This window comes from Magnolia sinica, chromosome 5 (genome assembly GCF_029962835.1).
Source record: "Magnolia sinica isolate HGM2019 chromosome 5, MsV1, whole genome shotgun sequence".
Lineage (NCBI taxonomy): Eukaryota > Viridiplantae > Streptophyta > Magnoliopsida > Magnoliales > Magnoliaceae > Magnolia > Magnolia sinica.
This window is the reverse complement of record NC_080577.1, coordinates 95,810,160-95,816,159: the sequence shown is the minus strand read 5'-3', so window position 1 is coordinate 95,816,159 and position 6,000 is coordinate 95,810,160.

Here is a 6,000-nt window from a genome sequence, read left to right as displayed (position 1 = left end):
GCCTTATATCATGTCGTTCATCTATTTTGACATCTCATTTTTAAGGTTGCTAACAGGTAGGCCCCACATCAGTCTCAATCTCGCCTCAAATTTTAAGTTGATTTAGACTAAGCAGTTGACCCATGCCTATTATACAGGCTCGATCCTCACCCATTACACTCCTCATTTGAAGAAATAAGAGACATTTACCATTGTATGACCCATTTATGGCCCATTTACCTCCTTAAACCCACTTCCTTCTACCTCACTAGAATAAGCCCCAGCGGTACAGACGACTGGCCAAACGTCGAAAATGGCCCTGCTTTTTCCTTCAAACGGATCGGCTGGTGCTTGAAGGTTGGGTTCCCTATGGCTACGGATTATAACTGTAACCATAGCCGTAGCCATTGAAAAAAAGTTTAATCCGGGCGGTAGTACTGCCGATCCAATGGTAATACCGCTGACCTCTAAACGTCCGGGCGATAGTGCCACGCGGTTTTTTTTTTATTGGGTGGGTCCCATCATGGGCCCCACATAATTTTGAATGGGGCCCACACTCAATGTTCATGATTTTGGTGGACCTTACATCCACATGTGCGTTTTTTTTTATTCTACCTGCATTTTTCTCTAATACATATTTATATAAATATGCATATATAAGCATAAAAAAAAAAATTCTTTCTTTATTCATTTAACAAGAATATCTTATAAACCAAAATTAGTTACTTGATGTACCCGATATGATTTTGGGGTAGGAGAAGCTACTTTAGCCAACCAACCTGTTTATTTTCCAAGATTCCATCGGGTCGATGGTCGAAAATTCATTTCATTCGCTTAGCGGTCAATTTCAATTAGTTCATTTCAATTTCATTCATTTCATTTACTTCACGATCAATTCCATGCATTTCACGGTCAATCTCGGCAATTCCGCTTAACTTCACGGTCAATTCCATGTATTTTACGGTCAATTCCCTTCACTTCACAGTCATTTCCATACATTTCATGGTTGATTCCGACGATTTCTCTTCACTTCACGGTGTAACACCCTGAAAATTGGGGGTCCTACATACGCTCGACTCCCAAGTTCCCGGGTATCACTTATAATTAATTTTACTGTTTTGCGTTTAATCTAGTTTAATGAGCAGCATGGAATTACTTGAAACATGAATTACAACACAACTAGTCTACTGAAATAAAATGAGCTATATACATACATATATATATATATATATATATATATATATATATATATGTATGTACATGTCCAAAAATATATGAATGGGTCGCACAAAGCATTACCTAACAAAAGTGCAAAAAAATATGTCCAAAAGGATGTTTTGCCAAGTCCCCTACTTAGCGATCCAAATCCATCTACTAGGCTAATGGAGAATCGCCCATCAGTTGGAAGTAGGATAGCTCGTCCTCCTCATTAAGGCTCGCACCGCCAAGATCCTCGTACTCCGCATCACCTGCAACTACTGAAAAGTCTGGTTGGTGTTTTAAAACACCGTCCCAGAATGGGAGTGAGTGATCAACTCAGTGGGCGCTATTAGTTTTAAGTTACACAAACATCAATTATATTATGAATTTAATGAAAGACAATACATTCATAAAATCTTAACTAATCTTGTTAATGCATGTGCGTGTATTATGATATGATGCATGCCCTCACAACAACACTCCCTCGAGCGACTCCATCTAACGATCGCGTATGACCAACCACCCTCATTACGACCTCAACTGCCGAGTTGCCGACCTAACTACTGCGATGCGGTCATGATCGTGTTAGCCGGGTTTTTAATTAGGTTTATTCAAACAGCAGATTCAAGAAACTAGTACACCCCGCGATGTTAATGCCCTAAACTGATTGAGGGGCCAAGGCCCCCAACGTGTGAGGCCAAGACCCCGCGATCATTGATCCCGTCGGGTTCCCCATCCCCGACTTCAAGCACATGGGGAATGTTGAGCGGAGGGATTGCTCGCAGTCACTACGGGGAGGCTCTTCACCCCAACGTAGGCTGGCGGCTCAGACACAGTGTCTCATTCCACCATGCTCGGCTCTCGAGTCAGTGGATCGATTTCAAATGGTTGTCAATAGGCTCCAATGGTTGAAGGGTGTTCCAGGTTCTATACAGGTGTGGGCAAACATGATTAACAAACACGATTGGTTAGTACGTGGACTAGACTTCACGAGTTCAAGCGAGTACGTAACAGATGACATCTGGTACAAGGGACTCATGTAGTCCAACTACTGTCGCCCATACGCACCCACCCAAATCCGTCGGTCTAGCTTTAGGATAGTCCTACCAACGGGACCACCGTCTCTCACCTCAGTTTCCTAACCAACCCTGGGGTTTGATGGTATTGAATAACGCTTCGACAATTAGCGTGAATCTACTAACACAAGCGACATCATGCATTCACACTTCTAACACAATTTCAGATTTCTCTATAATCACAACTACTAACAATATTAAGAAATAAATGTGTATGTGTGTAGTGTGGGTTAAAGAAAAAGCCAAGTATTTTATATATCTCATAGTACAAAGAATACACAAGGGTTAGTGCATCAAACATGTTATGAGGAAACATCATACAAGAATTGAGTAAGGAATGTACAAGCAATCATCAAATTCATACCCAATCATTTTGAGAAACATCAAACATTCCATAATCATTCCTTATTGATTTAGGGAGGATCTAAAGTATAATGTCTTGTCTAGGTTTCTCTAGATTACCCAAATACATCACCCAACAAGCAAAATCATTAGATTCATATTAAAATTGGTGTTAGGCCACCTAAGAATAATAATCTGCACCTATGGTTCATTGAGATATTGGGAAACGACCTAAAAGCACTGAACTCGGTGTCGATCGGTCAAAATCACTGAGACAAAGCATTTGCATGTTAGAATTCCATGCAAATCTCCTCTCAACACAATAGGTTTATAAGAGATGAGGGATTTACCTACCCAATCGGTGGAGATGGGGTCCTTCCGGTCGTGGGTGAAGGATTTGTTGAGGAAGAGGTGAGGAGTTGCAAGAATCGGACTCCTTTGGGCCCTATTTGAGCTATGGTCCACCTTCACTCTTCTTCACTTTCTCTTTCTCTCTCTCTTTTCCTTTCTCCTCTTTTTCTTCTCCCTTTTTTCATTTTTTTTCTCTTGTTCCAGGGCATGAAATTCATATGGGAGGAGGGGGTGCCCAAATAAGGCCTTTATATAGTGTTGGATTTGGTGTAAATAACCCAAAGGGTTGGGTTTTTACTATACTAGCCCTAGGGGAGTGTTTTTCTACCATTTGGGGGCCACTACGGGACTAAGAGTTGACACCCGCCATTGAATAGTTGGCCATAATGATGATCTACGTATGGATATGATCGGCCCGCCATTTGGATGCGCCGATCGATAAATATGATTATAAGTCTGTTCAACGGTCACCGATAGTCGATTGGGGCCGTGACTATAGGGATATGAGTAGAGAAATATCCTTACTCTACGTGAGAAGTTTGGTCATAAACCGACAGTTCGAAATTCTTAACTTTGCATAAGAGTGGACGACTCAAATCACTTAAGTTTCAGCTTCTTCCTTTAGAGTATTTGCACTTCTCATGCACTTGTCATTTGGCTCAAGTTGAGCGGTTCTGGACAGTACTCAGGTCCGGCTCCCGCGATAGACGTAGAGCCCAGTAAGACGGACATTATTCTATAGTTTTAGAACTAGTGGCCCACCAACAATCGGTCTAAAGCTTGTTCGGAAAATCGAAGCATTTCTGTAATGAATTAAGTATTAAGATTTCTCGGGGCAGTGATTAGGGTTTGGACTAACTGTGTTCATAGTGTGACCTATTTATAACTAGTGAAAGTGAAGGTTTAGTCATGATTACTCTAAACCGTCGGTTTTAGGCTACGAGAGTAACGGGATTGATTTGATTTATTAGTCAAGATCCGGGCCTTATCTAACTCGGCTTCGGTTAAATCTTTAATTTAGTTATGATTGTCTTCATTAGTTAACGATGAGTTAGTTAGATTTGGGCCATATGTGAGTAAATCATAGGGCTAAAGTTGATGTTCAAGTGATCGGGCAGATTTGTTGGCTTCCTACGGTTGATTAATCGGACTTGTACGGTTCTTTACTGATTCCACCGGTGTAAAAACTATCATTGAGTGTCAATGGTCAATAAGTGATAGTATAATTTAATTACATTAAAAAAAATTAAGGATTTTTTCAAAACAGTGAAAATCCAAGATGTTACACACGGTCAATTTATGTATTTCACGGTCAATTCTATGTATTTCACGGTCAAGTACGACGATTCCGCTTCACTTCACGGTCAATTCCATGTATTTCACGGTCAATTCCATTCATTTCACGGTTAATTCCATGCATTTCACGGTAGATTCTGGCGATTCCCCTTCACTTCACGGTCAATTCCATGCATTTCACGGTCAATTCCAGCGATTCCCTTTCACTTCACAGTCAATTCAATACATTTCACGATCAATTCCCTTCACTTCATGGTCAATTCCATACATTTCACGGTCAATTCCCTTCACGTCACAGTCATCTCCATGCATTTCACGGTCAAATTCCGACGATTCCGCTTCACTTCACAGTCAATTCCATACGGAAATAATATCGATATCGTCGATAATACTACTGACAACCAGAAATATCAGTATTGCTACAAGTTTCATTGGTCAGGGATACGGAAACAATATCGATATCATCGATAATATCGCTGATAACCAGAAATATCGGTATCGCTATAAGTTTTGCTGGCCAAGGATATGGAAATAATATCGATATTGTCGATAATATCGCTGATAACCGGAAATATCGGTATCGCTACAAGTTTCCCTGGCCAGGGATACGGAAACAATATCGATATTGTTGATAATATCGCTGATAACTGGAAGTATCGGTATTGCTACAAGTGAAGGGGATTGACAGTGAAATGAGTGGAAATGACCATGAAATGAAGGGAATTAACCGTGAAATGCATGGAATTGACCATGAAGTGAAGGGGATTGACTGTGAAATGAATTGAATTGACCGTGAAGTGAAGGGGAATCGCCGAAATTGACCGTGAAATGCATGGAATTGACCGTGAAGTGAAGGGGAATCGCCGGAATTGACCGTGAAATGGATGGAATTGACCGTGAAGTGAAGGGAATTTACCGTGAAATGCATGGAATTGACAGTGAAGTGAAAGGGAATCGCTGGAATTGACTGTGAAATGCATTCAATTGACCGCGAAGTGAAGGGAGTTGACTGTGAAATGAATGGTAATGATCGTGAGGTGAAGGGAATTGACCATGAAATGCATTGAGTTGACTGTGAAGTAAAGGGGAATCGCTGGAATTGACCGTGAAACACATGAAATTGACCATGAAATGAAGGGAATTGACCATGAAATGTACGGAATTGACCATGAAGTGAAGGGAATTGATCGTGAAATGCATTGAATTGACTGTGAAGTGAAGGGGAATCACTGGGATTGACCGTGAAATGCATGGAATTGACCGTGAAGTGCATGGAATTGACCGTGAAGAGAAGGGGAATCATCGAGATTGATAGTGAAATGCATGGAATTGACCGTGAAATGCAGGGAATTGACCATGAAATGCACGGAATTGACCGTGAAGTGAAGGAAATTGACCGTGAAATGCATGGAATTGACCGTGAAGAGAAGAGGAATCGTCGGGATTAACCGTGAAATGCACGGAATTGACTGTGAAATGAAGGGAATTGACCGTGAAATGCATGGAATTGGCCGTGAAGAGAAGGGGAATCGTTGGGATTGACCATGAAATGCATGGAATTGACCGTGAAATGCATGGAATTGACCGTAAAGTGAAGGGAATTGACCATGAAATGCACAGAATTGACTGTAAAGTGAAGGGAATTGACCGTGAATGCATTGAATTAATTGTAAAGTGAAGGAGATTCGCAAGAATTAACCATGAGGTAAAAAGAAGTGGGCCTAAGGAGGTAAATGGGGGCATCAATGGGTTGTAC